This window comes from Pantherophis guttatus, chromosome 13, assembly GCF_059756535.1.
Source record: "Pantherophis guttatus breed Tessera chromosome 13, ASM5975653v1, whole genome shotgun sequence".
NCBI lineage: Eukaryota > Metazoa > Chordata > Lepidosauria > Squamata > Colubridae > Pantherophis > Pantherophis guttatus.
The window spans coordinates 9,813,618-9,839,041 of record NC_142075.1 but is presented as its reverse complement, the minus strand read 5'-3'; the positions used below and the strand labels follow the sequence as shown (position 1 = coordinate 9,839,041).

At 43.8% G+C, this 25,424-nt stretch overlaps 1 protein-coding gene across 2 annotated transcripts in view; it reads right to left on the bottom strand.

Annotated features, from left to right (window-relative positions):
- SLCO3A1 (solute carrier organic anion transporter family member 3A1) overlaps positions 1–25,424 on the bottom strand; it is a 247,263-nt gene that overhangs the window by 43,201 nt on the left and 178,638 nt on the right. The window lies entirely within an intron of this gene.

Genomic DNA, 25,424 nt, shown 5'->3' with positions numbered 1-25,424 from the left:
GATTTCTCACCCATCGGTCACTTCTCTGTGACGTGTCACTGTCTTTTCTCTTCTGGTCTTTTGTGTTTTTTTTCATATTGTAGGGTAGAAAACTTGGTTTTCTGTCTTTCTTTGCTCTTGTGTTGCAACCAAGAAAGTCTACTTGTCTTTTGGAAAAGCATCTTTGGGTCACAAAATGGAAGGTTTTTTTTTTTTTCTGGGACCTCCAATCTTGCAAGGCGGGAAGTAGAATTCTAAAAGATGAGAATATTTGTAGATCAGGGCTGAAATGAGGTGTCCTTGGTGCTCTCTGATCTTGGTTTCTTGCAGATGTTTCATTACCCAACTAGGCAACATCATCAGTGCCAAAACAGAGAGCAAACCCCACTCCCTTCTAGCATGGATGATGTTGCCTAATTGGGTAATGAAATTCTAATCTGTCCTTCTGATATATTAATTTTGTAAATAATTTTGAGCAGAGTAGCAATCACTCCTTCAAACAGAGCACTTGGTCCTGCTCTTGTTTTCAAGTTATTGCGGAGATGAACCACTTAAGAATGTCCCATTTCCCCCACTCCATCCTGCTCCACGGAAACACTGAATGTATATAGCCCCCCACCCCAATTGCAACCAAGTTGTAATTCTTAATGTGATGGAAAGAGAACACTCTTAAAATACACAGAGCACGATCATATTGAGACATGTTAATTAAATTCAAATTACTGTGAAATTAAATCAAATTTAGTTTTTGATCCATCCCCCCCCTCCCATTTCTTTCTTCTGGTCTCATCAATATTAATTGTCAGCGGCTCCCAGCAGATTAGTCAAAATCCTAATTAGAAGGTCGCTAGATAAATTATGCCAAGCAACTCAGCCCTTTCAATGCCTCTTGCTTGATAGATGATGGATGCGTTTCTTAGATGACAAGACCTGATCATTCTTTTCAGGGGTAAGAATATAGATCCTCCATGTTCAGAGGCAGTTTACCAGCAAGTACAAGGACCAGCAAGGGATGCGGTGCCTCAGTGGCTAAGACGCTGAGCTTGTCAATTGAAAGGTCGGCAGTTCAGCGGTTCGAATCCCTAGTGCCGCGTAATGGGGTGAGCTCCCGTTACTTGTCCCAGCTTTTGCCAACCTAGCAGTTCAAAAGCACGTAAAAAATGCAAGTAGAAAAATAGGGACCACCTTTGGTGGGAAGGGAACAGCGTTCCGTGCGCCTTTGGCATTGAGTCATGCCGGCCACATACCACAGAGACGTCTTCGGACAGCGCTGGCTCTTCGGCTTTGAAATGGAGATGAGCAGCGCCCCCTAGTCGGGAATGACTAGCACATAATATCACATGATTGTCCCAGAATCCTCATGGTCACATGATCAAAATCAGGGACTTGACAACCGGTATATAAGTCAACAGTTGTGACCTTCCCAGAAAGCTTCTGACAAGCAAAGTCAATTGGAGAGGTCAGGTTCGTTTAATGACTATGATCCTTACTTAACTGCAGTGATTCACTTAACAACTATGCCATAAAATCTGATAAAATTGGGTGCAACCCATTGAATAATCACCTTGCATAGCAACAAAAATTCTGGTCCCAATTGCTGTTGTAAGTCAAGGACTATTTGTATGACGGACAAATTTCAGACCTGGAGTTTGGACCCGATCAGGTAAGAGAAGATCAGATTACAAGGTGCCTGGAGGGGCTCCATTTTTTTAGAATTAGAATTAGAATAACAGAGTTGGAAGGGACCTTGGAGGTCTTCTAGTCCAACCCCCTGCCCAGGCAGCAAACCCTACATCACTTCAGAAAAATGGTTATCCAACATATTCTTAAAAACTTCCAGTGTTGGAGCATCCACAACTTCTGGAGGCAAATTGTTCCATTAGTTAATTGTTCTAACTGTCAGGAAATTTCTCTTTAGTTCTAAGTTGCTTCTCTCCTTGATTAGTTTCCACCCATTGCTTCTTCTCCTGCCCTCAGGTGCTTTGGAGAATAGCTTGACTCCCTCTTCTTTGTGGCAGCCCCTGAGATATTGGAACACTGCTATCATGTCTCCCCTAGTCCTTCTCTTCATTAAACTAGACATACCCAGTTCCTGCAACCGTTCTTCATATGTTTTAGCCTCCAGTCCCCTCATCATCTTTGTTGCTCTTCTCCGCACTCTTTCTAGCGTCTCAACATCTTTTTTACATCGTGGCGACCAAAACTGAATGCAGGATTCAAAGTGTGGCCTTACCAAGGCATTATAAAGTGGTATTAACACTTCATGTGATCTCGATTCTATCCCTCTGTTTACGCAGCCTAGAACTGTGTTGGCTTTTTCGGCAGCTGTTGCACATGGCTGGCTCATATTTAAACGGTTGTCCACTAGGACTCCAAGATCCCTCTCACAGTTACTACTATTGAGTATTAATTTGAGGGAAATTAATGTATTAAATAAACCCAGTGCAAAATTGGACTAATCATTGGCTATTCCTATGAAGGAAATTTTGAAGCCTTTTTCCTCCTAAGATCCTACCACTAGAGGATGCTAAAGCAAAAGAAGAAGGAGAGAAGGAAAAAAGAGAAAGATTGAGGAGGGGAAAAAAAAGAGGAACATGGGTGGGAATCACAATCCCAAGGTATACTTTTCCAGGATCAATCTTTTGCAATTTCAGGTAAAGTGTAAAAACAGCCTGCCTGAAGTTCTGGAAATCCCCTGACATTCATGATTGCTGACATTGGGGTGGAGGGGAAGGACTAGGGGTTGGACTTGAGAAGAGAACTTTCTTAAAAGACTGACAAATTACCAACTAATAAAGGAGAATATTTGTAGCTCAGGGTTGAAATATGGGGTCCTCGATGCTTTCTGAGCTTTAATGTTTTCTTGTTAGCACTGATAATGTTACCTAGTTCCGATAATCTGTAAGGAAATCATCAACTTCTATATAATCTTCTCTTCCAGATTTGAGTTGGTTAAGTGGGACCCTGTTATACTGTTTGCTGATCAACTGAACCAAGTTCCTAGTCCTCCAGATAGAGGCCAGATTCTGCAGCATCCAGAGCATTGCAAGGATTTGACCATGAAATGCATGTGAAGGGACCAATGGCTTGAAGGGATCAGAAATATCTGCAAAATCTACAGGTTTATTGAAATAAGTGTCTGCAGAATCTATAGGCTTATTGAAATGACCAAATCAGGGTCATCGTGCAAACTCTGTCCCTTATGCATGTGTCTGCAAATCGAGACACAATGTTGTGGCCCCGCCCTCTGAGCCTATCCCATCGGAGGAAGAAAGCTCCGAGCATGAGGAAGAGGAGTCAGCCAGGCCTCCCTCTCCAGGCCCCTCCCCTCTGGCACTGTCTCAGGAGCCGGCCGAGGGAGAGGAGATTAGCCGGGAGACAGGTGTCTCGGATGAGAGTGAGGGAGAGACGTCATTCCTGGACGCACGCCTCCGAAGGCGTGATAAACGATTGCAGCAGCTCAGGAGGCGTGCTAGGGATTAGAACTGAGTCACTGGACCACACCCCAGAGACTATATAATAGAGGGTGGTGGCCAGCGATCCCTGTGACGAACAAAAATAAACCTTGGATAGTCACTAAAGCCTCGTCCGAAACTGCTGAGAGGAATATTAATTCTGTTGGACTCTTGTACGCTGAGTATATTATCTTTCTGTTTTCTGTGGAAATAAAAGCACTTGGCAGACAGTGTGTATATCGCTGCCAAGTTGGAGATAAAGACCTGGGTGTGTTCCAAGTGCTTCCTTAACCCTCGGCTGGCTGTGTTTGTGTGTGTGTGTGGACGGGGACAGATCACACAAGTGCAGAAAACTTGGAACTCACATCATGATATCACGATGCTGATTTGTCCCCTACACACCTCTCCTGCAAACATCCACAGGTACAGCAATGATTGCAGGACAGAAGTTGTACCATAAACTGTATAATCTTGATCTGAAAAGTCAAAAGATAGTCAGAACGTTTCACTGTCCAGTTCTCCGGTTCGGAGATCTGGGGGAGGGGGGGAGATAAGGAATTTAGAAAATGAAGGGGAAAAATAATAGGATGCAAAGCTCAGAATTTATATGTAAAAAGTTAAAATCTCGGGTGTTTTCCCGCATCATTAAAAGTCTGTTAATTGAAATACTTAAAATCCTGGCTAAAATCCCAACTTAAAATCCTCCAAAATCCCAACAAAACACTTTGTAAGGTCTTTTGAGACTCTGGCTAAAATCCTAACCAACACTTTAAAAGTTTTCTTTTTGGCAACGTTTCGACAAGCTCTCTAATTTGTCATCATCGGGCCCCTACTTTCAGTTTAGAAGCTGTGGGTATGTTGCGAGATCAGAGTTGTCGCTTTTCTATGTTCGCTGCTGCTGACGTATGCTGGTTAGCCTGCAACTCTGTGTCCTGATTGGAGGGCAGCAGTTTTTTTCTCCTGCTTCATTATCCTAGCTGCAGCCTGACTGAGTGTTAAAGGCCCAGCTTTCTCTGGTTCCCTATTACTAACTGTCAACTGCAAAGAAGGAAGGATTCTGGTAGGCATCACAACACCGCTGATTGCCTGTATATTTATTTATTTATTTGTTTCCAAGTCGGATCTGACTTTTCAAATGGCCAGAGAGTGGCGCAAACACCAGCCTTTCGGCTTTATAGCTACCAGTTCAAAACGGGGACATCTTACTTTATCATTGTTGACAATATTGCTTGTATGTATCCCCCCCCCAAAAAAAACACCACACCAAAAAAAGCTTTTGGCTGAGTGATGATGGAGAGGCCAGGTGGTTTACAAGGGAGGTGAACTGAGTGTGTTTGTTTTGCTCTGCCATATGGAAGAGTCACCGGAGCAGGAAATATAAACCCTGTAAAGAATGGGTAAAACGAACTGTGGATCAAACAAACCCCAGGAGCTTTTTAACGCTGTGACTCAGAGATCCTGTCCACAATGGAGGCCTTGAGTTATAGACTTCAAAACAAAGGGACACAAAGAGATCAGTGGCCTTCCCCCGAGACTGGACTCTGGAGGAACAAAGAGATCAATAGCCAGAACTTCAAGAAATGAAATGGAATCTCAAGGAGGCCGTTTCATCCTCGTTAAAGCTAGTTAACTAAGCATCTGGAAGACAGCAAAAATGGAATATATAGGATGAAACAGAGGGAGACCAGGTGTTATTTTAATAAGCAAATATGCATTGGGGGTACAGATGCATCATGATTGATTCACCTTCCTAGATAAGGTTCCAGATTGGATAATTCAACTATTTATAATTTAATTCTTCCTGGTTGTTGGGTTCAGCTCAGCTCTCAGGATGCTAGTGAGCAATTCCAGGGACCAAATTTCTTTGGGGAGTTTCTTGTAATTCAATGAAAAGGGCATACTTAGCCCTGCCTATTAACAGCTGAAGTTTTTTTTTCATTGGCAACATCCAAGAAGGCATTTTCACCAATGTACCAGTGGAATGCTAGGCTAAAATACAGAAAAGAAATTACTTGGAAATAGGAAGATGATAATAATAATAATAACAACAACAACAACAACAACAACAACAACTTTATTGTCACAAGATGCCATAAGAATTTTTTTCCCTGTAAATTTAGGGCTCCTACACTAGAAGGATGGTGCTGGAGAAGACTCCTGCAAGTCCCTTGGACTGCAAGGCGATCAAACCGGTCAGTCCTAGATGAGATCAACCCTGACTGCTCTTTAGAAGGCCAGATCCTGAAGATGAAACTCAAACGCTTTGGCCACCTAATGAGAAGGAAGGACTCACTGGAGAAGAGCCTAATACTGGGAACGACTGAGGGCAAAAGAAGGAGAGAGAGCGAAGTGGCTGGATGGAGTCACCGAAGCAGTCGGCGTGAGCTTAAATGGACTCCAGAGGATGGGAGAGGACAGGAAGGCCTGGAGGAACGTTGTCCACGGGGTCGCGATGGGTCGGACACGACTTTGCAACTAATAACAACAACACTACCCTGTTTCCCCTAAAATAAGACATCCCCTGTTAATAAGCCCAATTGGGCTTTTGAGCGCATGCACTAAAATAAGCCCCCCCTGAAAATAAGCCCTCCCTGAAAATATTTAAATGGACACGCAGCCGGTCCCCACCATTTCCTCTGGTTTCCTCCATGCACCCCAAAATAATAAGTCCTCCCCCAAAATAAGGCCAAGTGCTTATTTTGGGGTTCAAAAAAATATAAGACAGGGTCTTATTTACGGGGAAACACAGTAGAAGGTGTGTATGTGTGTGCGCTATACAATTTAGGGAGAGAGATACAAAAATAAAAACCAAATGATTAATTGCTCCCAAACACACCCCATCTGAAATTACCAACCAATATATTGAAAATGTATTTCTCTATAATTGGAAAAAAATATGTTCATTGTAAATGGTTGAGGAACTCATTAAAATCCTGCCCCCTCCGTGTGACATGCTATCAAAAAGGATTGATGGCATCTTTGCAAAACTATCAACAGACAGAAATCTCAACAGATGGAAAGCTGTGGATTAAAAGGGAAGCTGTTTGCAAACTGTCCAAGTTCCACGTTCTGATGGGTTTGATTTTGCACAGAAGGCAGTTAAAATTTATTAGATGTTGAAAGGCAGGTGAAAAGAGACAGGTGAAAAGGGTGAGAAACAAAGTACAGGTAGTACTTTGACTTATCCATTTCTATAACAACAAACAAGTGGTGCGGTGGCCTAGAGATGGAGCTCTCGCCTCACAGTCAGGAGGCTGTGAGTTCGATCCTAGGTAGAGGCAGATATTTCTCTCTCTGGGTACGATGAGAATATATCTGCTGAATATAACTCCACATTGCGATAGGAAGGGCATCCGGTCAGTCAACATTTAGCTCCATTCGGTTGCCCAGACTCCACCCCGCAAGGGTTTATGTGGTCATTGAATGGACATTATTTCTATAACAACAAATCTATCTACTCAGCAAAACCCGAAATCAGAGTTTCATTTTTTTCCCCCACTTCAAGCACAAAGTCCAGGAACAGTTTCCAAGGAGAAACAAAATTCATGGTGTTCTTTTCTTTAATCAAAAGCAGTCAATTTAGCCATCTCTAATTCCAGTTAATTCAGTTAATTCCATCTCTAATTCCAGTTAAAAGTTAATTCCATCAACTTTTGCAACCATTCGTCCACTGTGGGAATACAATGGCTTTCCATTTTTGTGCATAAATAATCTTCCTCCTCCTCCTCCTTCTTTCAACCTTCTGAGATTGGGCAGTGTTGACTAGCTGATGCTGATCTATGTCATTTTAACCTTTCCTTCTTTTGTGCACATGAAAAAAAAGCAACGACACACATTTTAAGATATATTCCAGTGTGTGTGTGGGGGGGGGGGGTGATAGAAATAGATTGTGTCCATGTAGTCAGGAATATTTTGTATGCTTAGCAACTAAAGATTCAGGCAGCATCTACGCGATGCTAGAAGCATTTAATTTAAATTCACGTCTGAATCGCATCCCATCTCAGGGATGCGATTCAGCAGGTTCTGGAGAACCGGTAGCGGAAATTTTGAGTACTTCGGAGAACTGGCAAATACCACCTCTGGCTGGCCCCAGAGTGGGGTGGGAATGGAGATTTTGCAATTTTCTCCCCCCTGGAGTGGGGTAGGAATGGAGATTTTGCAGTATTTTCCCTTGGAATGGGGTGGGAATGGAGATTTTGCAGTATTCTTCCCCCAGGAGTGGGGAGGGAATGGGGATTTTGCAGTATCCTTCCCCTGGAGTGGGGTAGGAATGGAGATTTTGCAGTATTTTCCCTTGGAATGGGGAGGGAATGGGGATTTTGCAGTATCCTTCCCCCAGGAGTGGGGAGGGAATGCGGATTTTGTAGTATCCTTCCCCTGGAGTGGGGAGGGAATGGGGATTTTGCAGTATCCTTCCCCTGGAGTGAGGTGGGAATGGAGATTTTGCAGTATTTTCCCTTGGAATGGGGAGGGAATGGGGATTTTGCAGTATCCTTCCCCTGGAGTGAGGTGGGAATGGAGATTTTGCAGTATCCCTCCCCTGCCACGCCCACCAAGCCACACCATGCCCATCAAGCCATGCCCACAGAACCAGTAGTAAAAAAAAAATTGAATTCCACCACCAGGTCCACCTGTATAAAACCTGCTACGTTCCATGTTAGGAATAACTGTCCCGCTTAAATCTGACTCGTTTTAAAACAAGAACTTGGAACACTGTAAGGTTTTCTTTTTGTAACCTGGAGAGAAGACAGGAGGGCTTGTGATTTTTTTTAAAAAAAGAAAAGAAATCCAATTTATAGGAAAAGGAAGCTGCCGAATTCATCCATCCCCATACCTGTTGAGTTGGGAATTTTCATTGTTTGTCGTAATTGCATGCTATTCTATCTGAACTGATCAGCTTAAACAAGTATTTCTATTATCCCCAAACAAGCAGGCGTCACAAGCATAAAAAAAACCAAAAATTCACAGACTTGAAATTCCCGTTTCCTAGAAGCTGAACAAGAACTAATCAGAGGACAAGCCACGGATGCCTGCCCAGTGGCTTCTCCAGATCCTGAAATAGTTTCTAATGTCCCTCTCCAGGCAGTGGGAACAGCCTCCTCTTTAAAGATCCAGATAATCCGTACTTGTCCTACATTTTCATGCTGCTGTAGTAGATAATGAAAGGACGTGTCTCCCTATGGAAAGATAGTTGGGATATAATGAACTGCATTAGCCACAGGGGAGATCAGTGGATTCAGAGGAGACAGTAACTGTGGCCTCCAGGAGTTGGGTGCAAGCAGAGAACAATTGGTCATAACGGTTTCCGTATCATCATGACATCAAAAAACAAACAAACAAACAAACAAAAAAGCTTTCAACACAAGCTTGTTCTCCTCCATCTCCTAAATGAAGATAGTACAGTAGTGGCCAAAATTGTGGAAACCTTTTGGGAAAAGTGTCTTTTTGAGGTTTGATGGCTAATAACACCACTTTTTTTTTGGAGTTTCAAGATAATCCTATTCCACTGCTGGAATGGCCTGGGAATAGCCCAGACCTTCACCCAATTGAAAATCTATGGAGCCGACTAAAGAAACTGGTTAGTCAGAGGTGACCCAGCAATAAAACCCAGTGAATAGAAGCCATCCTTCAATCTTGGTTTCATATTGTAACAGCTGCAGAACTAAAAGACTTGGTTCACTCCATGGGAAGACGTTGTAAGGCCGTAATTCATGCTAAAGGTTGACTCAGCCTTCCATCCTTCCGAGGTAGGTAAAATGAGGACCCGGATTGTGGGGGCAATAAGCTGACTTTGTATAAAAAAGAACACCGCTTGGGGTGGGGGGAGCCCGAAAGCCCTACTAAGCAGGTATATACAAAAGTATGAAGGCTATTGCTTAACACATTGTAAGCCGCCCTGAGTCTCCAGAAAAGAGCGGCATATAAATTGAACCAATAAATAAATAAATAAATAAATAAATAAATAAATAAATAAATAAATAAATAAATAAATAAATAAATAAATAAAGGTTACCCAACTAAGTATTAACTGACAGGGTGGTCATTTTTATATATCTTGTTTTTGCCAAGTGTTTCACTTTTCTTCTTTATACTGTAACTGCTATTCTAAGAGCAAATCCTTCATAAAAGTTACTGCATTACATTCTTGATTAAATTATCTTTCCATTGATATATAATTGTATGGTACTACTCAAAAAAAAAAGTAGTATTATTTTCTAGTTTTAGAAAGTACACTTTTTCCAAAAGGTTTCCACAATTTTGGCCACTTCTGTAGATAGTTGCTCCTGGACATTCTGTAGCATAGAACCTGGGGGTCAACTTGTGACCCACCTGCCTAGAGTTGGGCTTTGAACCGATTCTCCAGTTCACGGCCGAGAGTTCTTCCAAAGTGCAGAATAATTACTGCTGTCCACAACATCACAAGGACTTGACGGCTGATGGTTGCTTCGGTTCCTTTGGTTATGCGGACAACTTCAAAGGTTGGGTTCATGCTGGAAGACAACCCCAACAGCCTTTTTTGATTTCTCCATCTGAATTAGGACCAGAGAAATCAGGCAATAGTTTTCTCTGAATTTCTTTGAGAAGTCCTCCAACCATTTCCCAAGGAGAAGACAGCTCTTTGTGGGATAGCATTGAAAAAGTCCCCTGGCAAGAGGTGATCTCACTCGAATTCTTCACTTGAGACTAAACACAAGTACAAAAAGCCAGGTAGTTTTCATATTTGCTGGAGGGAAGATAGTATCAAGAAGAGGATGCATTTTAGTGGCCCCCAAGAGTACATGCATGAGCTGAGTAAGCACAAGGAGTAAGCACATATACCCCAGTGGGATAAGAATTAACAAAATAATAGAATAACGGAATTGGAAGTGACCTTGGAGGACTTCTAGTCCAACCCCCTGCATAAGCAGGAAACCCTACATCATTTCAGATCTCTTCTTAAAAGCCTCCAGTGATGAAGCACCCACAACCTCTGAAGGCAAGCTGTTCCACTGGTTGATTGTTCTCAGGGTTAGGAAATATCTCCTCAATTCTAGGTTGCTTCTCTCCTTGATTAGTTTCCATTTATTGCTTCTTGTCTTGCCTTGTGGTGTTTTGGAAAATAGGTTGACTTCTTCTTTGTTGCAGCCCCTGAGATATTGCAAGACTGCTATCATGTCACCCCTAGTCTGTTTTTTCCCTAGATTAAGGTAAAGGTAAAGGTTCCCCTCACACATATGTGCTAGTCGTTCCCAACTCTAGGAGGTGGTGCTCATCTCCATTTCAAAGCCGAAGAGCCAGCGGTGTCTGAAGACATCTCCATGCTCATGTGGCCGGCATGACTCAATGCCAAAGGCACACGGGACACTGTTACCTTCCCACCAAAGGTGGTCTCTATTTTTCTACTTGCCTTTTTTATGTGCTTTCGAACTGCTAGGTTGGCCGAAGCTGGGACAAGTAGCAGGAGCTCACCCCGTTACGCGTCACTAGGGATTCGAACTGCTGACCTTTCAATCAACAAGCTCAGCATCTTAGCTACTGAGCCACCACGTCCCTTTTCCCTAGGTTAGACATACCCAATTCATGCAATCATTCTTCATAGGTTTCAGCCTCCAGCTGGCTTTCTCTGCCTAGTAATCACTCACCACCCAGATTCTGAAGTTGGCCTACATGATTAATTTCTGAACGAGTTGTGACCACATAGCCAGTAGCCATTTCTTCAGTATACTCTCCCAACTAGGGCAATGTGGAAACCAAATTCTCTAGGTTTGCAGATGAAGTTATTCCTTCTCTTCTCTGGAAATGACAGGAACCAAACAAAGATCTATTTACACACACAACAGATGCTCCGTGGGAGAGGTATTTCCACCACCTCCTCCTCTCTCATTCTGCGAATTAGTAGCCCCCTTTTTTTTTTGCATTTTTTTTCCTTACTCGTTCACACCTTTTGAAGGCAATGACAGAGGAAGGCAGAGAAAGGCAGGCACTAACTCTGAATTTCTTCCATTAGAACGCATGAAGCGATTGATGTTTGATCATCAAAGGGCTTGGCGTGCCCAAAGATGGAAAGATTCGGCATTACACACAATGGAGGAATGGTGGATGACGCTGATAGAACTTGCCGAGATGGCTAAATTAACTTCTTTGATCAGTGAAAAGACAATGTTTGCATTTATTGCTGACTGGAAACCCCTTCTGGACTTTTTACATGATGCCGGGGGGGGGGGGGGCGGCGGAATGAATTTATGATTTATGGTTTCGTTGATTTAGATAGCATAGATTACAGAACAAGAGAGTTAAGTTGTAGTCATAAAGTAAAAGGGTAAATTGATAATTGTACTTAAAACTGCTGCAAAGAAGATAAGAAACTACTTTTTTTGTATCTTTTCTTTCTTTTCTATTTTTTTTCTTGCACTTCTCTCTGATTTTTCTTTATTTTTTTCTGATAAATCCTTAATAAAAATATATACTGTGTTTCCCCGAGAATAAGACCCTGTCTTATATTTTTTTGAACCCCAAAACAAGTGCTTGGCCTTATTTTCAGGGATGTCTTATTATTTTGGGGCACATGCAGCAAGATGGGGCTCCTCTTGCCATCCTACCTGATTTCCAGCTGTCTCCCTAACCCAGGGGTCAGCAACCTGCGGCTCTGGAGCCGCATGTGGCTCTTTCACCCTTCTGCTGCAGCTCCCCGTCACTCAAAATATGCATCAGAACGCGACACCCGCCGGCACGCGATTTATTGAGCTTTTCAACCCCCGGTAGGCCAACCATGGGTAAATCCAAAAAAAGAAAAGTTTCAGAAGAAAACAGAATGTTTAAGAAATAGTCACTCAAGAAATAGTCAGGCACCGGAAGGGTTTTGTGGCTCCTGGTGTTTTCTTTTCTGTGGGAAACGGGTCCAAATGGCTCTTTGAGTGTTTAAGGTTGCAGACCCCTGCCCTAACCCTAACCAGACGAAATGGCGGGGACTAGCTGTGCATGCATTTAAATATTTTCAGGAAGGGCTTATTTTCAAGGAGGGCTTATTTTTAGCACATGCTCTCAAAAGTCTGATTGAGCTTATTATCAGGAGGTGTCTTATTTTAGGGGAAACAGGGTGTGTGTGTGTGTGTGTGTGTGTGTGTGTGTATGTATACAAACACGTTTGATTCTTATGATCAGTCTAATTCTACTCATTAGAATAGTGTAACATTTTCCAAATTATGGCCTGCACCTGGCAGTTTGCAGAGGTAGCTGGTAGAACTGTTTTGTTGTAAATCTTACCAGCAAAGTCAGATGGCAAGAGATATAACATTAATAGGTTTAGAATTTTATAGTCAGAAAAGTGTTATTCTTATTGAAGCTGTAATGGTACCATGGGGCCAGACTTATTGATTTTATTGTCGTTCTGCAATTTTAACTGTTATTTTTCTACTTATTAATTTTGTTCCTGGTTGAATCACACTGTTGTGGGATACAACTGAAAACTTGACATGCACCGGCTCATTTTCCCAAGGCTAGAATTAAATTGAACTGAAGGAACTTTAACTCTTGTGAACACTTTAATGGATTTGTTAATATAAACATTGCTACTGTTTTAAAATGTCAACAATGATAGCATGTTAGCAAGCTTAAAGCTTTCATTCCTATACTGGCTGGGGAATCCTAGGACAGTGATGGCTAACTTTTCTTGTTGTGTGCCAAAAGTGCGCACACACTCATGCGCAGTAGCGCATGTGTGTGCCAGCACCCATAAGGCAATGCACCCCCTGCACATGCACGCATGGTCCCCCCGCTAACCCCAACCCCCCCGCATATGCATCTGCGACCCCTCCGCACTTCATTTTTGGCCTAGCAGGCCTCCCTGCAGCCTCCTGGGCCCAAAAAGGGGCCGGGGGGGACACTGCACCCCCCATGCTCCCCATGCCCCCGTGCATGCAAACGCTCCCCCTGCTCCCGCGCATGCATGCATGCCCCCCCTGCGCATGTGCATGTGTCTCCCGCATGTGCCCCACCCTGTGCGCATCCCAAAAATCAGCTGGCTGGCAGGAGGCACACGGGCGCATGCGCAGTGGAGCTGAGCTGGGCGATGGCTCGCGTGCCCAGAAAGAGGGCTCTATGTGCCAGCTGTGGCATGCGTGCCATAAGTTCGCCATCACGGTCCTAGGAGTTGAGATCCATCCATCTTAAAGTTACTGTTGGAAGAAATATCCATCTGGTTCAGTTCCAAGCCGGGAGAAAGACACTGGAAACATGGGTGCTGATTGGAAAGATGGTTTAATGATGAAGCAGAACCCACGTGGGTTTGAGGTCCTGGGCAGCTGCAACAGGGAGTTGAGAGTAAGGGGTATTTATACCTTCTCTTGGGCTTTACACTTGAGCTCCCTGTTCCTGTGCAAGAACATGTATTCTGTTGCTTGTTGTAAGGGTCATAGCTGGCTCTGTAAGTTGTCTGAAGTCTCACGTTTGGTTGAAGTTTGAACTCTGATGCAATGCCCTTAGGAGATTGTGCAATGTGGTGAGCTCTGCTGCTAGTGGGTTAATCCTATTATGTCGTGATAGGGTAGGGTCATGTCTTAATCCCATCATCCTGGAGTTGAAGGTCTTTTGTTTTATAGATAGGATATAGAGGAGCCTGGATAGCTCAGCAGACTAATGCATTGTAATTTAACTCCAGCTGTCTGCAATTAGTAAGTTTGAATCTTGCCAGGCTCAAAATTGACTCAGCCTTCCATCCTTTCTAAGGTAGGTAAATTGAGGACTCAGTTTGTGGGGGCAATAAGCTGACTTTGTAAAAATATACAAAAGTATGAAGGCTATTGCTTAACGCATTGTAAGCCGCCCTGAGTCTCCGGAGAAGGGCGGCATATAAATCAAATTAAAAAAAATAAAAATAGATAGGATGGCCCAGTCTTTCTTAATAGGCAAAAAAATCTGCTGGGGGCTATTAAGGAAGGTGGGGGATGTTATCTTTCTGTCTCCAAGAGCATGTTTCTCCATCCCTCCTTTAGGGAAATAGAATATTCTGCCTTTTTAATATTTCTCAAAATATTTCATTCTTCTAAGGGGGGGGGGGTTTCCTTCCCTCATTACCAAGGTTGAGAAAAGCTGCCTTTAGAGCAGGAGTCCCCAATCCCAGGGCTGCAGACTAGCACCGGGCCACGTATTGCCAGAAACCAGGCCACGCAAACAAGTGAAACCCTATCCGGGGGAGGCAAGCAGGCAGCACGCAAAATTATGCCCCTTCAGGTCCGTTGGGGAAAAAACTCTCGCCCCCAAACCGGTCCCTGGTACCCAAAAGATTGGGGGACATTGCTTTAGAGTCATGCAACTGAAAACGCAGAGGCACATTAACAACGAATAAATGAACGAAGGATGCCATTTTTAGTGGGCTTCTTGGCTTTTGTTTCCCAAAACTTTGAGACAGGTGAATACAGCATTTGGATTTCTCTTGCAGCAGTTCAAACAGCAGCAAGGAAGCTGGTTGAAAAAGGAGATGCCGATTTATCTTTACTTTGAACTATATCTGCTTCTCCTGCTGTTTTCCAAAGACTGAAGATGGAAAAACTTGAACAAAGGGGAAAAAAAATCAAGAAACATTGGCAAAGCTGCAGGCTCACTTCAAACCATCTTAAGGACAAACGTGAAGGTCATCCTGAAATCGCCTGAAGCTGTTAATTAATGAGAGATGATGCTGACTGATTCCCTTTAATAGTTTGCCGCCTTCTTCTTCTTCTTCTTCTTCTTCTTCTTCTTCTTCTTCTTCTTCTTCTTCTTCTTCTTCTTCTTCTTCTTCTTCTTCTTCTTCTTCCTCTTCCTCTTCCTCTTCCTCTTCCTCTTCCTCTTCTTCCAGTGGGAATCTAAATGGCTTCAACTGGACATTGATACAAGCTTGGAGACAGAGGCTGAAGGTTGGGGAAAGTCTGGCCAAAGACATCTTTAGGAAGATAACAAGGGGAGTATGGGTGGGAAATCTCTGTAGCAACAAGGTGAACAACATGAAAAACTGAAACATTGGGCTGGCCCATTAGATATTGACATGGGAATGTCCTTCGATGTAATGCATTTTTAGTTTTTAGCACAGATACTTTTGTTTCTTGCTTACGTTAGAATCACATTTGAGGGAGAGAGGGAGGGAGAGGGAGGGAGGGAAGGAAGGAAGGAGAGAAAAGGAGAGAAAAAAAAGGATGGCCAGAGAAAGAGAGAGGAAGGAGGGAGGGAGGGAAAGAAGGAAAAGACAAAAAGAAAAGGAAGGAAGGAAGGAAGGAAGGAAGGAAGGAAGGAAGGAAGGAAGGAAGGAGAGAAAGAGGAAGGAGGGATAGAAAGGAAGAAGGGCAGAGATAGGGAGGGACAGAGGGAGGAATGGAGGGAAGGAAGGAAGAAGAAAGGGAGAGAAAAGGAAAGAAAAGAGAGGAAGGACAGAGAAGAAAGAGAGGAAGGAGGTAGAAGGAGGGAAGAAAAGAAGGAAGGAAGAAAGAAGGAAGGAAGAAGAGAAAAAGGAAGAAGGGACAGAGGGAAGGAAGGAAGGAAGGAAGGAAGGAAGGAAGGAAGGAAGGAAGGAAGGAAGGAAATCCATAAGATATGATAAAAAATGATAAAATGTCTGCTGCAATAGAGTGATCAAACTTCTGCCTGTTTGCATGATGCATCCACACATAAGAAACAGGTTGCATTTTGATTGCACCAATGGATTTTTTTTGTCCTTGACTTTTTTTGGCATCCACAAATGAATGAATGACTAAATATCTAAAACAAAATGGCTGAATGTAGCAAATGCAATCTGCAACACGCAGTGGTCATTTTCCCAGCTTCCTTCCCGGCCAAAGCTCTACAGATGTGCATTTCCCATTAGACAGCTGTGGTTGGCTTGATCAGCTATGGTAACTCGGAGCTGCCACCAGCCCTGAGTGAATGTATAGGCAGCCTTTCTGACTATCAACAAGGCCTCTGTGAGTGCAGAAAGTTGGTAAAAGATTCAATAGGAGTGTGTGTGTGTGTGTGTGTGTGTGTGTGTGTGTGTGCAGCTCCCCAAAATATCACTGGTTGCCAGGGTAACAAGTACAGGATGAATAAACCACGTGACTCCCATTCACTTTGATGTGTGTTTTGCTCTTAATTCAGTTCTACCTCAAATACGTACCGTAGCTATCTGCAATATATATTTTGCTGAAACCTGCATTGAAACGGCCATTTCCAAATAAACGATCCCCTCAAAGTATGCATTTCTATAACCCTATTTCCTCTCCCAGGGTATGTTCCTATTTGCATTTCCTTTCAGAACAATGTTCTCGCTATACTTCAGGCCAATACGTGCAGCATGTCAGATGTTTTGTAAAAGCACCCACACATTCTCCAAATTCCATTCTAAGAGTAGGATTTGAGATCGGTTCTCCATCCAGGAACTGAGTTGGGGAAGGTCAGAATGACAGAATAACAGAGTTGGAAGGGGCCTTGGGGGTGGGAGGTGTCTTCTAGTCCAACTCCTGCTCAAACAGGAGACCCTCTATCCGTGATGGTGAACCTATGGCACGCATAGCCATATCAGTGGGCACGCGAGCTCACTGATCATTAGCTGATTTTCGGGGTTTTGGACCCACCAGAAGGAGGGAAATAGGCTGTTTCCTGCCTCCAGAGGGTCTCGGGGTGGTGGTGGTGGGGAAGGCCTGTTTTTCTCTCACACCTGGCTCCAGAGCCTGTCTGGGAAGGGCAAAAACGGCCTCCCCTCCCCCAGAGGTCCTCCGGAGGCGGAAAATGGCCCATTTGCCAACTTCCCGTCCCACCGGAAGTTGGCAAATGGGCTGTTTTTGGCATCCGGAGGGTCTCCGAGAGGTGGGGAAGGCCATTTTTGCCCTCCCCAGACTCCTAGAGAGGCTCTGGAGGCTGGGAACAGCAAAAAAAAAGGCCTCCTGGTCCCACCGGAAGTTGGCAAATGGGCCATTTTTGGAGGCTTGAGGAAAACCTTCGGTGCCCAGGGAGGGCAAAAACGATGCCCACCCCCACCACTGTGGTGCAGGAGGCTGACTAGGCCACACCCACCATGGCCACACCCACCCAGCAAGCGGGCAGAGAACCCCTTGCTAAATTTTTGAAGCCCATCCCTGCAAAGACCTATGGATGGGCCAGGTCTTCCTTCTCAGCTCCAGACCCAGGCTGGTGTAGAGGGGAAAATGCTGGACCAGGAGCCAGCAGAGACAGGTTCAAGTCCCTCATTCAATCATGGAAGCTCCCCAAAAGACTTTGCCTGTGTCTCCCCCTCTCAGCCCAAATTATCTCACCAGATTGTCTTGTTTTCACTTGGAAAGAAGCCTGGTGCTTTTGAGCAGACTGTACAAGAACCAACCAAACCTAGAAGAGGACTTCTGCATTTCATCTCTGGAACTATCTTGGCCAGATCACTTATCCCACAAGCCCATTCCTTATTCTTTTCCCCTTTCACCAAGTAGCCAATTTATGAACGGCCAATCCTTGGATGGACATTTTCAAAATCCCACCGGTGTCCAGGAGCCCAGAGGCTTTTTAAGAGGCTGAACACTCTGGCACATGCATCAGAAATGGATGGAATTAGGAACTTTAATAGTTGTGGGGGTGATGATGGAGGAGTGTGTGTGTGTATGAGAGAGAGAGAGAGACAGAGAGAGAGACAGAGAGAGAAAGCAAATCAGAAAGCGAAACGGAAAGAGAGAGAAACAGAGAAAGAGGGAGAGAGAGAGAGAAACACAGAAAAAGAGATTAAAAGAGAAAGAGAAGCAGAGAAAGAGAAACAGAGAGAGAGAAACAGAAAGAGAGAGAAGGAGAGAGAAACAGATAAAAAGAGAGAAAGAGAAACAGAAAAAGAGAAACTGAAAAAGTGAGAGAAACACAAAGAGAGAGACACACACAGAGAAACAGATAATAAGAGAAAGAGAGACAGAGAGAGAAACAAAGAAAGGAGAGAGAAACACAGAGAAACAGATAAAAAGAGAAAGAGAGAGAAACAGAGAAAGAGTGAGAGAGAGAGAGAGAGAGAGAGAGAGAGCACTCTAGGAAAAACTACAGAACATTTTCTATTTCTGCATCATTGGTTTTACAATTAACTGTTCCCTCCCTATTTAAACTGTCATTCTGATATTTCCTGCTTCTGTGTATCTTGGAATACTGCCATTGCAATGTAATTGTTTTTACCTTGGATTTTACATTTTTTCCTGCTTTCATTCCAATCCCATTTTTTCCCCTCTTTGTGCAGACCATGGTTTGCTGTTCACATCCAGAAAAGGACCTCCAGTTTACATTCGTCTGCTTTGTTTTTAATCCTGAAGTTTTCTTTTCCGTCAGACTTTTCTATTGAACTTTTGAGTCCCACAGCACAGCTAGCAAAATACCCTTGCTCATGTTTGTCCAATCGGACACTCTGCATTTAAAAGTCAGTTTTACTTTGTTCATTTTAAAGCTCTAACTAAATGAACCATTCGCTGGCTAATAATTACAATCATTTTGAGCAGGAATTTATTTACATAGTCTCATGCAAAGGAGGGAGGGTACATTTCAGTGGTAACACACATACTTTCATTGCAAAAAATCCCCGCAAAGCTGTGTAGTCGAGGCTGAAATGGCTGCCAAGCTTTGATTTAGTATTGTGGATGAACCAGGCCTGTTCAGCCTAGTTCAACAAGCCATAGTTACAATAAGAAATTGCTTAACTTAGCACGAACTCAAATCATTTTATCTTCAGACAAATATTTTGCCGCAGGTAGTTCTCGATTTACAACCGCATTCATCCTGCTAAGTGAGAAATTTGTTCAGTGAGTTTTGCACCATTTTACGACTTTCTCTGTCACGCTTGTTAAGGGAATCACTGCAGGTGTCAAATTAGTAACCAGGTTGTTAAGTGAATCCAGCTTCCCCCATTGATTTTGCTGGTCAGAAGGTCGCAAAAGATGATCACGCAACCGCGGGACACTGTTATGGCCTGTCAGCGGCCAGTGCAGCTAGTAGCTGATTTCAGACAGCGAGGAGGCTGGTGTGGTGCTGCGCCAGCAGCCTGTGCAGCTGGCACTCGAGTCAGACAATGAGGAGGCTGGAGAAGATGTGGTGCCAGAGGTGGGGATTCAGCCAGGGCCTTCAGAACCTCCAGAAGCTCCTTTAAGTGAAGAGGAAGAAGAGGAGGTGCCTCTTCTCGATGCACGGGCACGCAGAGCTGCCAAAAGGCAGGAGTGGCTCCTTAGGAGGAGGTCTCCTCAAGAGTAAGGCTTGGGGCTAATTGGCCACTCCCTTAGCCTATTTAAGGAGGAACGCCGACTGAATCAATTTGCAGGGAACAACTTAGTTCACATACCTTTGTGTCTTGTCTTGCTTATCTTATCAATTTCCTGCAAATTGCTTCTGGGCATTCTGCCAACTACAGTAAGTTTTCAGTGTTATTCTTTGAATTCTTGGCAGCTGTTAATGCAGTTAATTAACAGCCATTGTTGTAAAAAACTGGTTTATTTAGTAAACTAAGGTTTGAACGGACTTTGTGTGTGCTGCGTTCTTTCGGGTCCGTAGCTGGGGCAGAACAGACACTGCAAACCGTCATAAATATGAATCAGTTGTCAAAAGCATCCGAATGAAAATGTCACATGACCATGGCAATGGTCATAAGTGTGACCATTAATCAAATGGCAAAACCGGCAGTTTTGCCATTTCAGCCAACTCCATCAACTTCTGCAACGAATTCTGCAATTCGTCCATGTAGTAACAAGACATCTAAGCCAGCACTGACTTGTAAACTCTTGGACAAAGTAACAACAAAACATTAGGCGCTCCTGATGGACAGAAGGACTAAGAAGGATTCACCAGCTTTTTCTATCTTCACAGAAGCAAAAATAGGGAGATTTCAATTCAGCACCAGTTTCTTGGTTAACCTAAACCCCTTCTTAATCCCTTTTCTTTTATTCATCCTTATCACTAAAGTTCCTGAGTAGTGATCGAACCTTAATTTATTTACACATACCCCTCCTTACACAATTGAGTCCGAAATTTCTGTTGTCAAGTGAAACATTTGTTAAGTGAGCTTTGCCCCATTTTACGACCTTACTTGAACCGGTCATTAAGTGAACTGTTAAGTTAGTAACACAGCTGTTAAGTGACTGTGGCTTCCTCATTGACTTTGCTCGTCAGATGGTCGCCAAAGGGATCGTAACCCCGGGATGCTGCAACTGTCATAAATACGAGTCAGTTGCCAGGCATCTGATCACGTGACCACAGGGATGCTGCAACGGTCATAACTGTGAAAAACGGTAACAAGTTGCTTTTTTCAGTGCCGTTGTAACTTCAGTCCATAAACAAACTCTTTCAAGTCTAGGACTATTTATTTATAAAAAAAGGTAAAGGTTCCCCTTGCACATATGTGCTAGTTGTTCCTGACTCTAGGGGGCGGTGCTCATTTCCATTTCAAAGCCGAAGAGCCAGCGCTGTCTGAAGACGTCTCCGTGGTCATGTGGCCGGCATGACTCAACGCCAAAGGGGCATGGAACGCTGTTACTTTCCCACCAAAGGTGGCCCCTATTTTTCTACTTGCATTTTTTACATGCTTTCGAACTGCTAGGTAGGCAGAAGCTAGGACAAGTAACGGGAGCTCATCCTGTTATGTGGCACTAGGGATTCGAACCGCTGAACTGCCGATCTTTTGATCGACAAGCTCAATGTCTTAGCCACTGAGCCATTGCATCCCTCCTGGTATTTATTTATATCCCATCTTTATTATTTTTATAAATAACTCAAGGCAGCAAACATATCCAACACACCTTCCTCCTCCTATTCTTAGTGTCTACTTTTGATTAATCTTCTGCATTGGTTCCTCATTGATTTCTCTCTTGCAAACATACAGCTTGCTTTCCTTCTCTGCTTTACATGGCAGAGCAATATTGCTGCATTTTTTTCTACCTGCTGTCATTAAACTGCTCTATATACAGATGGTAGCATCAAGCTCATTTTGGCTAATCCAGAAAACTAACCAGGATCAAACTGAGAAATGCTTTGACACAACAGCACTTGGAAAGTCCATAGATGCGAGCTAGAGTTCTTGCCACCGTTGTTAAGTGAATCATTGCCATTGTTAACTTAGTAACACGGTCGTTAAGTGAATCTGGCTCTCCTATTGACTTTGCTTGTCAGAAGGTCGCAAAAGGGGATCACGTGACCTTGGGATACTGTGACGGTCATAAATATGAACCAGTTGCCAAGCATCCGAATTTTGATCATGTGATTATGGAGATGCTCCAATGGTTGTAAGTGTGAAAAATGGTCATAAGTCACTTTTTTCAGTGCCATCGTAACTTTGAATGGTCACTAAATGAACTGCTGTAAGTCGAGGGCTACCTGCATCGTATTTTTTTAAACAGCACAGTGTCCTTTGTTTATATCTAAATGCTAAAAAAAAAAAAACACCAATCTTTTTCTTACTCAACACTTACAGGAAAAACCCAACTTCTAGAAGCATAAACTGGAGAGAAAAAAGTTAAAAAAAAAATTGGCATTTGAAAACGACAGCTTTATGGCAGAGGCTGCTGCCGTAAACATTACAAAAAGTATTGTCATTGTTTACCTCTGCCAGTTGAGTTATAAAGGTATTTTTCCACTGCGTCGTCATGTTTTCCCCCCTTTTCGTTGTTTACTATCTTAGGGAGTTGCAAAGTGGGATGAGCAGGTAAACATTGCCAAGCAAAATAAATAAGAGCTGGAGAATTTGGGAAAGAGCTAATGACAAAGCTCGCAGGTCTTCTGGCAGCTTCCGCAGAGTTGCCCTGCCTTCCAGTTATCTGTTTCTCTCGCCTTTTACTGCCTTGCTTTAGAACAACATCTAACAAAATTCAAAACGGAAGGGGAACGAGAAACGCGGCAGCCTCAAATTATACGTAAAGAACCTGCAATCGAATTTCCAAGGGTCACGTTAGAAGAGAAAGCCAACTTCTTGCATTGTATTCATCTGCCTCCTAATAACTTGATTACAGTCTACCACATCAGGCCCCGTATGCCATTATCCATTATTTAGAAAAGATAATTAACCCACAAGTCCGAAGATGCTGCATTGTCATATAGACAAGAGGCGGAGGCACAACTCTGGCGGGCAGCAGATTCTCGGCCACTTAATTGCTTGGGCAGCGTGCCAAGCGGTGCTCCAGGAAAGCAAGTGACACAACCCGTCTCAGAGAGGCATCTTGTGCCCAACTGCAGCAAAAGGCGAGGAGGGCCTTGCAAAGTTATCTTCTACAAAGCAGGCTTCTTGTTCTGCAGTTTTATTCTTGGGGGGACGGGACATCAGTGGAAATGCTCCCATGATCTTATTCTGAAATCCAATTGTTCAATTCAATTCAGAACAGAGCTGAATGGAAGGGACCTGGGAGGACTTTTAGTCCAATTCCTTGCTCGAGCAGGAGACCTTATACCCGTGTTGGCGAACCTATGGCACGCGTGCTGGAAGTGGCACGCAGAGCCATTTTTCCGGCCACGCGAACTGTAGCCAAGTTCACCTGAAACTGCGCACGTGTGCATGCCCCAGCTGGTGTTCAGGCCTCTGCTGGGCATGCAACTGAATATTGCATTCAGTTTTGGTCGCCACAATGTAAATAAGATGTTGAGACTCTAGAAAGAGTGCAGAGAAGAACAACAAAGGGGATTAGGGGACTGGAGACTAAAACATGAAGAACGGTTGCAGGAACTGGGTATGTCTTGTTTAATGAAGAGAAGGACTAGGGATGACATGATAGCAGTGTTCCACTATCTCAGGGGCTGCCACAAAGAAGAGGGAGTCAAGCTATTCTCCAAAGCACCTGAGGGAAGAAAAAGAAGCAATGGAGGGAAACTATTCAAGGAGAGAAGCAACTTAGAACTAAGGAGAAATTTCCTGAGAGTTAGAACAGTTTAATCAGTGGAACAACTTGCCTCCAGAAGTTCTGAATGCCCCAACACTGGAAATTTTTAAGAAGATGTTGGATAACCATTTGTCTGAAGTGGTGTAGGGTTTCCTGCCTGGGCAGGGGGTTGGACTAGAAGACCTCCAAGGTCCTTTCCAACTATGTTATTCTGCTTCTGTTTGAAAACCTTGAGTGAAGGGCAAGAAATTGCTCCATGCAGTAATCTATTCTACTGATAGTTTCAACTATTACAGTCAAGTAATTCTTCTTAATGTCTAATCCAATGACTCTCAACCTGGACAACTTTAGAGCTGAAGAAGCTTCTTGGATGACAAGCGAAACATCTTCAGAGAAAAACCAGAAAGTCCAGTTGCCTTTTGAAATAGCACCTTTGGGGCAACCATGACCTGGATGACGGAGAATCTCCATAGACATTGTGCAACTTTAAGTTATGTGGACTTCAACTCCCAGAATTCCTCAGCCAGCCATGGATAAACATTATGTTCTAATGTTTTGACAGCATTGTGCTCTAATATTTTTAGACAGCTATGCAACTTCCAACAAGAGAATGCTATCCCGCCCCCCACTTTTTTTTTTTTTTAGCTTAGTGCATTTAAGGTTACCCTGAATTGGTCTGCCTACCTTTGCCTGTTGCTTAGCCTGAAAAGGGAAAAATGACTTTTTGGGGGTGGGGTGGGGTGGGGAGGAGGGAAGAAAGTCCTGAAATTGTTAGAAACCAAACCATCTTAAACTGCATCCATCAGCCTGAACCCATTAATGCAACAGCAATTCAGGATAACATCTCCCCTGCTTGGTTCCCTTCTATTGTGAGGCTTAATAACACTTTCTACAATCCATTAAGTCACTCCGGAGAACTTGGTGCCAATCATTTAGCATTTACTTCCCGAGAGAGAGAGAAAGAGAGAGAGAACAGGGAAACAAATACAGTCAGGTGTAATATTTGGCATGCAAGAAAACTGCAGGGCAGTGGGATTAAATTGGGAATGTACAATTAGCATAAGCCAACACTTTCAGCAGTTCAGGATTCCTGTAATCAAACATTGAAGTGGTTCACACATTTTTTTCCCCCTCTCCTCTTTCTATGGCTACAGAAATTCATTAGAGAAAAATGTGCCCAGGCTGGCATTGAGAGAGGCTAAATCTACCTTCTGGACCGATGCCAAAGATGATAAACAACAAACCAACTTCCACACAGTGGATTCATTTAAGCAACTCAGACTCACAACTTCATTTTCTGCCCCCCCCCCACCACCACCACTGATTTTGCTTCAAATTCGGCTTTTGAAGCTTAAGACTATCCATCAAATGACTGCATTCATAGCTTGGACTAAACAAGGGTTTGCTTAAGTACGGCTTATGCAATACAGGGTGATTTGCTGGATTTGTGCAACAGGCTAAGCTTAATAACTCTCCATGCAATCCTTTAAGGCACTTTGGAGATCTTTGTGCTAACAATTGAGCATTAGGGCTCATAAAACACCATGACTGAATGCACATAACAGGCTAAGCCGAAGCTAAGCAAATGGCACCATTGAGTAGCTCATGAAAAACCCAGCAAACTCTGAAGTTGGATGGATTGAGCCGGTCTAGGACAGTGATGGCTAACCTTTTTGCCATTGCGTGCCAAAAGCGGGGAGAGTGCAGAGGGGGTGGGTCGTGTGCGCGCATGCCCACACCCATAATTCTATGCGCCCCACCCCCCTGTGCATGTGTGCGCAACCCCCCCGTGCTCCCCCCGCTTTTGGCACATGATGGCACGGTGGGCCCAGTAGGCCCGTTTTTCGTTCTCACCAGGCTCGAGCCTTTCTAGGAGTCTGGGGAGGGCGAAAACGGCCTTCCCCTCCCCCCCGGAGAGGAAACAGCCTGTTTCCTGACTTCCGGTAGCCCCAGAAGGCCCGAAAATCAGCTGGCTGGTGCACGCATGCACGCCGGATCTGAGCTCGTGTGCCCACCGATATGGCTCCATGTGCCACATGTGGCACACATGCCATAGGTTCACCATCACAATCCTAGGTTCTGAACTAAGACTTTGCCTCTGTGATGACGGAGTTAAATTTTGTTGCATTTCATTGCCCTTATAACAGTGACACCTAGTTACATCTAATAACCCCTACGTGCATACACATTGAGTCACATACAG